The sequence below is a fragment of the Arachis ipaensis genome, chromosome B6 (genome assembly GCF_059453495.1).
Source record: "Arachis ipaensis isolate K30076 ecotype BB chromosome B6, ASM5945349v1, whole genome shotgun sequence".
NCBI lineage: Eukaryota > Viridiplantae > Streptophyta > Magnoliopsida > Fabales > Fabaceae > Arachis > Arachis ipaensis.
Genome location: NC_142441.1, coordinates 51964596 through 51975695, shown reverse-complemented (window position 1 = coordinate 51975695; position 11100 = coordinate 51964596). Strand labels below are relative to the sequence as shown.

Genomic DNA, 11100 nt, shown 5'->3' with positions numbered 1-11100 from the left:
AAATTTCTTAGTTATTTTCGATAATTCCAAAAATATTTTTCAAAAATATTTTTCTTACTTTTATACCAAATTTTCGAAAATAACAATAGCAATTAATGTTTTGATTCAAAAATTTCAAGTTTGTTACTTACTTGTTAAGAAAGATTCAAACTTTAAGTTCTAGAATCATATCTTGTGATTTTAAAAATCAAATCTTTTTCAAAACTAATTTCAATCATATCTTTTCAAAAATATCTTCTTATCTTATCTTTTTCAAAAATATCTTTCCAAATTTTCTTTTCTAACTTCCTAACTTCTTATCTTTTCAAAATTTGTTTCAACTAACTAACTAACTTTTTGTTTGTTTCTTAACTTTTTCAAAACTACCTAACTAACTCTCTCTCTCTAATTTTCGAAAATATCTTCCCTCTTTTTCAAAATTTTTTTTAATTAACTAATTATTTTTATTTTTTATTTTTTGATTTCAAAAATTTTCGAAAATTACTAACATTTTTCAAAAACTATTTTCAAAAATCACTAACTCCTTTTCAAAAATATTTTTCGAAAATTATCCCTCCCCCATCTTATTCTAATTATTCATTCATATCCTAACATCTCATCTCACATCTCTGCCATCCTCACAGTTGTGTTTCTTCCATTATATTACATTTTTTGTCTCCTCCTCTTCTTCTACTCACACAGGGATCCCTATACTGTGGTATAAAGGACCTCTATTATTATTATTATTATTTTTCTGTGCCTTCTTCTTTGTCATATGAGCAGGAGCAAGGATAAGAACATTCTTGTGGAAGCAGATCCAGAACCTGAAAGGACTCTGAAGAGAAAATTAAGAGAAGCTAAAATATAACAATCCAGAGATAACCTTTCAGAAATTTTCGAACAGGAAGAGGAGATGGCAGCCGAAAATAATAATAATGTAAGAAAGATGCTTGGTGACTTTACTGCACCTAATTCCAATTTACATGGAAGAAACATCTCCATTCCTGCCATTGGAGCAAACAACTTTGAGCTGAAACCACAATTAGTTTCTCTGATGCAGCAGAACTGCAAGTTTCATGGACTTCCATCTGAAGATCCTTTTCAGTTCTTAACTGAATTCTTGCAGATATGTGATACTGTTAAGACTAATGGAGTAGATCCTGAAGTCTACAGGCTCATGCTTTTCCCTTTTGCTGTAAGAGACAGAGCTAGATTATGGTTGGATTCTCAACCCAAAGACAGCCTGAACTCTTGGGATAAGCTGGTCACGGCTTTCTTAGCCAAGTACTTTCCTCCTCAAAAGCTGAGCAAGCTTAGAGCTGATGTTCAAACCTTCAGACAGAAAGAAGGTGAATCCCTCTATGAAGCTTGGGAAAGATACAAACAGTTGACCAAAAAGTGTCCTTCTGACATGCTTTCAGAATTACTTAGGTGAACCTTATGGAAACACCTATAACACATCATTGAGAAATCATCCAAATTTCTCATGGAAGGATCAAAAGCCTCAACAAGGCTTTAATAATGGTGGAAGAAATAGGTTTAGCAACAGCAAACCTTTTCCATCATCCACTTAGCAACAGACAGAGAACTCTGAACAAAATACTTCTAATCTGGCAAACTTAGTCTCTGATCTGTCTAAGGCCACTGTAAGTTTCATGAATGAAACAAGATCTTCCATTAGAAATTTGGAAGCACAAGTGGGCCAGCTGAGTAAAAAGATCACTGAAATCCCTCCCAGTACTCTCCCAAGCAATACAGAAGAGAACCCAAAAGAAGAGTGCAAGGCCATTGACATAAGCACCATGGCCGAACCTACAAGGGGAGTGGAGGACGTGAATCCCAAGGAGGAAGACCTCCTTGGACGTCCAGTGATCAATAAGGAGCTTCCCTCTGAGGAACCAAGGGATTCTGAGGCTCATCTAGAGACCATAGAGATTCCATTGAACCTCCTTATGCCCTTCATAAGCTCTGATGAGTATTCCTCTTCTGAAGAGAATGAGGATGTTACTGAAGAGCAAACTGCCAAGTTTCTTGGTGTAATCATGAAGTTGAATGCCAAATTATTTGGTATTGATACTTGGGAAGTTGAACCTCCCTTGTTCATCAATGAACTAAGTGATCTGGATCAACTGACATTGCCTCAGAAGAGACAGGATCCTGGAAAGTTCATAATACCTTGTACCATAGACACCATGATCTTTAAGGCTCTGTGTGACCTTGGTTCAGGAATAAACCTCATGCCCCTCTCTGTAATAGAGAAACTGGGAATCTATGGGGTGCAAGCTGCTAAAATCTCACTAGAGATGGCAGACAATTCGAGAAAACAGGCATATGGACAAGTAGAGGACGTATTAGTAAAGGTTGAAGGCCTTTACATCCCTGCTGATTTCATAGTCCTGGATATTGGAAAGGAAGAGGATGAATCCATCATCCTAGGAAGACCTTTCCTGGCCACAGCAAGAGCTGTGATTGATGTTGACAGAGGTGAAATAGTCCTTCAATGGAATGAGGACTCCCTTGTGTTTAAAACTCAAGGATCTCCCTCTGCAACCATGGAGAGGAAGCAGAAAAAGCTTCTCTCAAAGCAGAGTCAACCAGAGCACCCACAGTCAAACTCTAGGTTTAGTGTTGGGAGGCCACAACCAAACTCTAAGTTTGATGTTGAACTCCCATATCCAAACTCTAAGTTTGGTGTTGGAGAGTCTCAACAAAGCTCTGCACATCTGTGAGGCTCCATGAGAGCCCACTGTCAAGCTATTGACATTAAAGAAGCGCTTGTTGGGAGGCAACCCAATTTTTATTTATCTAACTATATTTTTCTTAGTTATATGTCTTTGTAGGTTCATGATCATGTGGAGTCACAAAATAAATATAAAAATTGAAAACGGAATCAAAAACAGCAGAAGAAAAATCTCACCCTGGAGGAGCATTTGCCTGGCGTTCAAACGCCAGAACAGAGCATGGTTCTGGCGCTGAACGCCCAAAATAGGCAACATTCTGGCGCTGAACTCCCAGAATAAGCATGGTTCTGGCGTTCAACGCCAGAAATGGCAATAAATGGGCGTTGAACGCCCAAAATGGGCACCAACTAGGCGCTAAACGCCCAGAGTTGTGTGCAAGGGCATTTTGCATGCCTAAATTGGTGCAGGGATGTAAATGCCTTGACACCTCAAGATCTGTGGACCCCACAGGATCATCTCAGGATCTGTGGACCCACAGGATCATCTCAGGATCTGTGAATCTCACAGGATTCCCACCCACCACTCACATCCACCACTCACATCCATACACACATCCCTCCATCTCCTCGATATCTTCTTCTTCTTCTATTCCTTCTTCTTTTGCTTGAGGTCGAGCAACATTCTAAGTTTGGTGTGGTAAAAAGCATAACAAAAACTTGGTGCACGAAATTGTGATGTCCAGGCTCGAACAATCCCTGGCAACGTGAGCAACTTGGTACGCGTAATCGTGATTACACTTTCATTATGTAAAATTCATGGCTCTTTCTTTCCCTGGTAATGGCGCCAAGAACATGATGCCAATACCATGGTTCACAACTTCGATACAACTAACCAGCAAGTGCACTGGGTCGTCCAAGTAATACCTTACGTGAGTAAGGGTCGAATCCCACGGAGATTGTTGGTATGAAGCAAGCTATGGTCACCTTGCAAATCTCAGTTAGGCAGATATAAATGGATAATGGTGTTTTCGAATTTAATATAATAAAATAGGGATAGAAATACTTATGTAATTCATTGGTGAGAATTTCAGATAAGCGAATAGAGATGCTTTCGTTCCTCTGAACCTCTGCTTTCCTGCTATCTTCATCCAATCAGTCTTACTCCTTTCCATGGCTGGCTTTATGCAAGGGCATCACCGTTGTTAGTGGCTACATCCCCTCCTCTCAGTGAAAAATATGCTCACATGCTCTGTCACAGCACGGCTAATCATCTGTTGGTTCTCGATCATGCTGGAATAGGATTCACCCTCCTTTTGCGTCTGTCTCAAACGCCCAGCACTCGCGAGTTTGAAGCTTGTCACAGTCATTCAATCATTGAATCCTACTCGGAATACCACAGACAAGGTTTAGACTTTTCGGATTCTCTTGAATGCCATCATCATTCTAGCTTACGCCACGAAGATTCTTGTTAGGAGATCTAAGAGATATTCATTCTAGCTTAATTCATGTAGAACAGAAGTGTTTGTCAGGCACGCGTTCATAAGGGAGAAGGATGATGAGCGTCACACATAATCATCACCTTCATCACGTTCTTGGGTGCGAATGGATATCTTAGAAGCGAAATAAGATAAATTGAATAGAAAACAGTAGTACTTTGCATTAATCTTTGAGGAACAGCAGAGCTCCACACCTTAATCTATGGAGTGTAGAAACTCTACCGTTAAAAATACATAAGTGAAAGTCCAGGCATGGTCAAGAGGCCAGCCCTCAATTGTGATCTAAGATAGCATACAACTGATCAAAGATACCAAATACAATAGTAAAAGGTCCTATTTATAATAAACTAGTCACTAAGGTTTACATGAGTAAGTAATTGATGCATAAATCCACTTCTGGGGCCCACTTGGTGTGTGTTTGGGCTGAGCTTAAGTGTTGCACGTGTAGAGGTCCTTCTTGGAGTTGAACGCCAGTATTTGTGCCAGTTTGGGCGTTCAACTCTGGTTTTGGCTCCTTTTCTGGCGCTGGACGCCAGATTTGGGTAGAAAGCTGACGTTGAACGCCAGTTTACGTCGTCTATTCTTCGCCAAAGTATGGACTATTATATATTACTGGAAAGCCCTGGATGTCTACTTTCCAACGCAATTGGAAGCGCGCCATTTCGAGTTCTGTAGCTCCAGAAAATCCACTTTGAGTGCAGGGAGGTCAGAATCCAACAGCATCAGCAGTCCTTCTTCAACCTCTGAATCTGATTTTTGCTCAAGTCCCTCAATTTCAGTCAGAAAATACCTGAAATCACAGAAAAACACACAAACTCATAGTAAAGTCCAGAAATGTGAATTTAACATAAAAACTAATGAAAACATCCCTAAAAGTAACTAGATCCTACTAAAAACATACTAAAAACAATGTCAAAAAGCGTATAAATTATCCGCTCATCACAACACCAAACTTAAATTGTTGCTTGTCCCCAAGCAATTGAAAATCAAATAGGATAAAAAGAAGAGAATATACTATAAATTCCAAACTATCAATGAAACAGAGCTTCAATCATATGAGCGGGACTTATAGCTTTTTGCCTCTTGAATAGTTTTGGCATCTCACTTTATCCATTGAGGTTCAGAATGATTGGCATCTATAGGAACTCAGAGTTCAGATAGTGTTATTGATTCTCCTAGTTCAGTATGATGATTCTTGAACACAGCTTCTTTATGAGTCTTGGCCGTGGCCCTAAGCACTTTGTTTTCCAGTATTACCACCGGATACATAAATGCCACAGACACATAATTGGGTGAACCTTTTCAGATTGTGACTCAGCTTTGCTAAAGTCCCCAATTAGAGGTGTCCAGGGTTCTTAAGCACACTCTTTTTTTGCTTTGGACCTTGACTTTAACCGCTCAGTCTCAAGTTTTCACTTGACACCTACACGCCACAAGCACATGGTTAGGGACAGCTTGGTTTAGCCGCTTAGACCAGGATTTTATTCCTTTAGGCCCTCCTATCCACTGATGCTCAAAGCCTTGGGATCCTTTTTATTTGCCCTTGCCTTTTGGTTTTAAGGGTTATTGGCTTTTTGCTCTTGCCTCTTGGTTTTAAGAGCTTCGGCTTTTTCTGCTTGCTTTTTCTTTTTCTTTCTATTTTTTTTCGCCTAATTTTTTTTTTCTACAAGCTTTGTTCTTTGCTGCTTTTTCTTGCTTCAAGAATCATTTTTATGATTTTTTAGATTATCAAATAACATGTCTCCTAGTCATCATTCTTTCAAGAGCCAACATATTTAACATTCTTAAACAACAACTTCAAAAGACATATGCACTGTTCAAGCATACATTCAGAAAACAAGAAGCATTGTCACCACATCAATATAATTAAGCTAAGTTCAAGGATAAATTCGAAACTCATGTACTTCTTGTTCTTTTGAATTAAAACATTTTTTATTTAAGAGAGGTGATGGATTCATAGGACATTCATAACTTTAAGACATAGTTACTAACTACTAATGATCATGTAATGAAGACACAAACATAGAAAACGAAAAACAGAAGAAATAAGAACAAGGAATGAATCCACCTTAGTGATGGTGGCGTTTCCTTCTTGAGGAACCAATGATGTCCTTGAGCTCTTCTATGTCTCTTCCTTGTCTTTGTTGCTCCTCCCTCATTGCTTTTTGATCTTCTCTTATTTCATGAAGCATGATGGAGTGCTCTTGATGTTCCACCCTTAGTTGCTTCCGATAATTGTGTGGAAGAAAATGTATCCCCTGAGGTATCTCAGGGATCTCTTGATTTGCAGTCAAATGTTCTACCACTGAGCTATAGACCCTTGATGGAAGCTTTTGTCTTCCCTTTCCTCTTTCTAGAGGTTTCTCTGGCCTTAGGTGCCATCAATGGTTATGGAAAAAAATAAAAAAGCTATGCTTTTACCACACCAAACTTAGAATGTTGCTCGCCCTCGAGCAAAAGAAGAAAGAATAGAAGAAGAAGAAGAAGATATGGAGGAGATGGAGGGAGGTGTATATTTGGCCATATGGGTGGGATTGGGTGGGAAAGAGATGTTGAATTTTGAAGGTAAGTGGGTGTATGGATGTGAGTGGTAAAGGGTTAATAGGGAAGAATGTTTATTGGGAATAGAGGATGATTGAGAAGAGAGAAGAGAGTGAGTGGAGGTAGGTAAGGATCCTGTGGGGTCCACAGATCCTGAGGTGATCCTGTGGGGTACACAGATCTTGAGGTGTCAAGGCATTTACATCCCTGCACCAATTTAGGCATGCAAAATGCCTTTGCACACAACTCTGGGCATTCAGCGCCAGGTTGGTGCCCATTTTGGGCGTTCAACGCCCATTTGCTGCCTTTTCTGGCATTGAACGCCAGAACCATGCTTGTTCTGGGCGTTCAGCGCCAGGATGCTGCCCATTTTGGGCGTTCAGCGCCAGAACCATGCTCTGTTCTGGCGCTGAACGCCAGACAGATGCTCCTCCAGGGTGTGATTTTTCTTCTGCTGTTTTTGATTCCGTTTTCAATTTTTATATTTATTTTGTGACTCCACATGATCATGAACCTACAAAGACATATAACTAAGAAAAATATAGTTAGATAAATAAAAATTGGGTTGCCTCCCAACAAGCGCTTCTTTAATGTCAATAGCTTGACAGTGGGCTCTCATGGAGCTTCACAGATGTGCAGAGCTTTGTTGAGACTCTCCAACACCAAACTTAGAGTTTGGATATGGGAGTTCAACACCAAACTTAGAATTTGGCTGTGGCCTCCCAACACCAAACTTAGAGTTTGACTGTGGGGGCTTTGGTTGACTCTGCTTTGAGAGAAGCTTTTTCTGCTTCCTCTCCATGGTTGTAGAGGGAGATCCTTGAGTTTTAAACACAAGGGAGTCCTCATTCCATTGAAGGACTATTTCACCTCTGTCAACATCAATCACAGCTCTTGCTGTGGCCAGGAAAGGTCTTCCTAGGATGATGGATTCATCCTCTTCCTTTCCAGTATCCAGGACTATGAAATCAGCAGGGATGTAAAGGCCTTCAACCTTTACTAATACGTCCTCTACTTGTCCATATGCCTATTTTCTCGAATTGTCTGCCATCTCTAGTGAGATTTTAGCAGCTTGCACCCCATAGATTCCCAGTTTCTCTATTACAGAGAGGGGCATGAGGTTTATTCCTGAACCAAGGTCACACAGAGCCTTAAAGATCATGGTGCCTATGGTACAAGGTATTATGAACTTTCCAGGATCCTGTCTCTTCTGAGGCAATGTCAGTTGATCCAGATCACTTAGTTCATTGATGAACAAGGGAGGTTCAACTTCCCAAGTATCAATGCCAAATAATTTGGCATTCAGCTTCATGATTGCACCAAGAAACTTGGCAGTTTGCTCTTCAGTAACATCCTCATTCTCTTCAGAAGAGGAATACTCATCAGAGCTCATGAAGGGCATAAGGAGGTTCAATGGAATCTCTATGGTCTCTAGATGAGCCTCAGAGTCCCTTGGTTCCTCAGAGGGAAGCTCCTTATTGATCACTGGACGTCCTAGGAGGTCTTCCTCCTTGGGATTCTCGTCCTCCACTCCCCTTGTAGGTTCGGCTATGGTGCTTATGTCAATGGCCTTGCACTCTCCTTTTGGGTTCTCTTCTGTATTGCTTGGGAGAGTACTGGGAGGGATTTCAGTGATTCTTTTACTCAGCTGGCCCAGTTGTGCTTCCAAATTTCTAATGGAAGATCTTGTTTCATTCATGAAACTTACAGTGGCCTTAATCAGATCAGAGACTAAGTTTGCCAGATTAGAAGTATTTTGTTCAAAGTTCTCTGTCTGTTGCTGAGTGGATGATGGAAAAGGTTTGCTGTTGCTAAACCTGTTTTTTCCACCATTATTAAAGCCTTGTTGAGGCTTTTGATCCTTCCATGAGAAATTTGGATGATTTCTCAATGATGAGTTATAGGTGTTTCCATAAGGTTCACCTAAGTAATTCACCTCTGCTATTGCAGGGTTCTCAGGATCATAAGCTTCTTCTTCATGAGAAGCCTCTTGAGTACTGTTGGATGCAGCTTGCATTCCATGCAGACTCTGAGAGATCATATTGACTTGCTGAGTCAATATTTTATTCTGAGCCAATATGGCATTCAGAGTATCAACTTCAAGAACTCCCTTCTTCATAGGCGTCCCATTACTCACAGGATTCCTTTCAGAAGTGTACATGAACTGGTTATTAACAACCATGTCAATGAGTTCTTGAGCTTCTGCAGGCGTTTTCTTTAGGTGAATGGATCCACCTGCAGAAGTGTCCAATGACATTTTTGATAGCTCAGATAAACCATCATAGAATATATCCAGGATGGTCGATTCTAAAAGCATGTCAGAAGGACACTTTTTGGTCAACTGTTTGTATCTTTCCCAAGCTTCATAGTGGGATTCACCTTCTTTCTGTCTGAAGGTTTGAACATCAGCTCTAAGCGTCCTCAGCTTTTGAGGAGGAAAGTACTTGGCTAAGAAAGCCGTGACCAGCTTATCCCAAGAGTTCAGGCTGTCTTTGGGTTGAGAATCTAACCATAATCTAGCTCTGTCTCTTACAGCAAAAGGGAAAAGCATGAGCCTGTAGACTTCAGGATCTACTCCATTAGTCTTAACAGTATCACATATCTGCAAGAATTCAGTTAAGAACTGAGAAGGATCTTCAAATGGAAGTCCATGAAACTTGCAGTTTTGCTGCATCAGAGAAACTAATTGAGGTTTCAGCTCAAAGTTGTTTGCTCCAATGGCAGGAATGGAGATGCTTCTTCCATGTAAATTGGAATTAGGTGCAGTAAAGTCACCAAGCATCTTCCTTACATTATTATTATTTTCGGCTGCCATCTCCTCTTCCTGTTCGAAAATTTCTGAAAGGTTATCTCTGGATTGTTGTATTTTAGATTCTCTTAATTTTCTCTTCAGAGTACTTTCAGGTTCTGGATCTGCTTCCACAAGAATGTTCTTATCCTTGCTCCTGCTCATATGACAAAGAAGAAGGCACAGAAAAATAATAATAATAATAGAGATCCTTTATACCACAGTATAGGGATCCTTGTGTGAGTAGAAGAAGAGAGGGAGACAAAGAATGTAATATAATGGAAGAAACACAACTGTGAGGATGGCAGAGATGTGAGATGAGATGTTAGGATATGAATGAATAAATAGAATAAGATGGGGGAGGGATAATTTTCGAAAAAAATTTTTGAAAAAGAGTTAGTGATTTTTGAAAATAGTTTTTGAAAAATGTTAGTAATTTTCGAAAATTTTTGAAATCAAAAAATAAAAAATAAAAATAATTAGTTAATTAAAAAGAAATTTTGAAAAAGAGGGAAGATATTTTCGAAAATTAGAGAGAGAGAGTTAGTTAGGTAGTTTTGAAAAAGTTAAGAAACAAACAAAAGTTAGTTAGTTAGTTGAAACAAATTTTGAAAAGATAAGAAGTTAGGAAGTTAGAAAAGATATTTTGAAAAGATATTTTTGAAAAAGATAAGATAAGAAGATATTTTTGAAAAGATATGATTGAAATTAGTTTTGAAAAAGATTTGATTTTTAAAATCACAATTAATGACTTGATTCACAAGAAATCACAAGATATGATTCTAGAACTTAAAGTTTGAATCTTTCTTAACAAGTAAGTAACAAACTTGAAATTTTTGAATCAAAACATTAATTGCTATTGTTATTTTCGAAAATTTGGTATAAAAATAAGAAAAAGATTTTTGAAAAATATTTTTGGAATTTTTGAAAATAACTAAGAAATTTGAAAAAGATTTGATTTGTGAAAAAAGATTTTAAAAAAGATAAGATTTTCAAATTAAAAATTTGATTTGACTCATAAGAAACAACTTGATTTTAAAATTTTTGAAAAAGTCAACTCAAATTTTCGAATTTGATGAGAGAAAAGGGGAAAGATATTTTTTTGATTTTTGAATTTTTATGATGCAAGAGAAAAACACTAAAAAGATGCAATGCATGAATTTTTTTTTAGATCAAAACATGTGATGCATGCAAGAATGCTATGAATGTCAAGATGAACATCATAGACACAATTTTGAAAAACTTTTATTGCAAAGAAAACATGCAAGACACCAAACTTAGAATTATTTAATGCTTAGACACTAAGAATTCAAGAATGCATATGAAAAACAAGAAAAGACACAAAACATGAAAACATCAAGATCAAACAAGAAGACTTACCAAGAACAACTTGAAGATCATGAAGAACACTATGAATTCATGAAATTTTCGAAAAATGCAAGATGCACATGCAATTGACACCAAACTTATGATATGACTCAAGACTCAAACAAGAAACACAAAATATTTTTTTGATTTTTATGATTTTCTAATTTTTTTGGATTTTTATTTTATATTTTTCGAAAATTATTTAGAAGGAAAGAAAAATAAGGATTCCAAAATTTTTAATATGAATT

At 38.1% G+C, this 11100-nt stretch overlaps 1 non-coding gene across 1 annotated transcript; it reads right to left on the bottom strand.

The window, feature by feature from the left end:
• Positions 1-1288: 1288 nt before the first annotated feature.
• Positions 1289-1396, bottom strand: LOC148555564 (small nucleolar RNA R71). The gene has a single exon (XR_015887305.1). It is a non-coding gene; the product is annotated as a small nucleolar RNA R71 (small nucleolar RNA).
• Positions 1397-11100: the final 9704 nt, after the last annotated feature.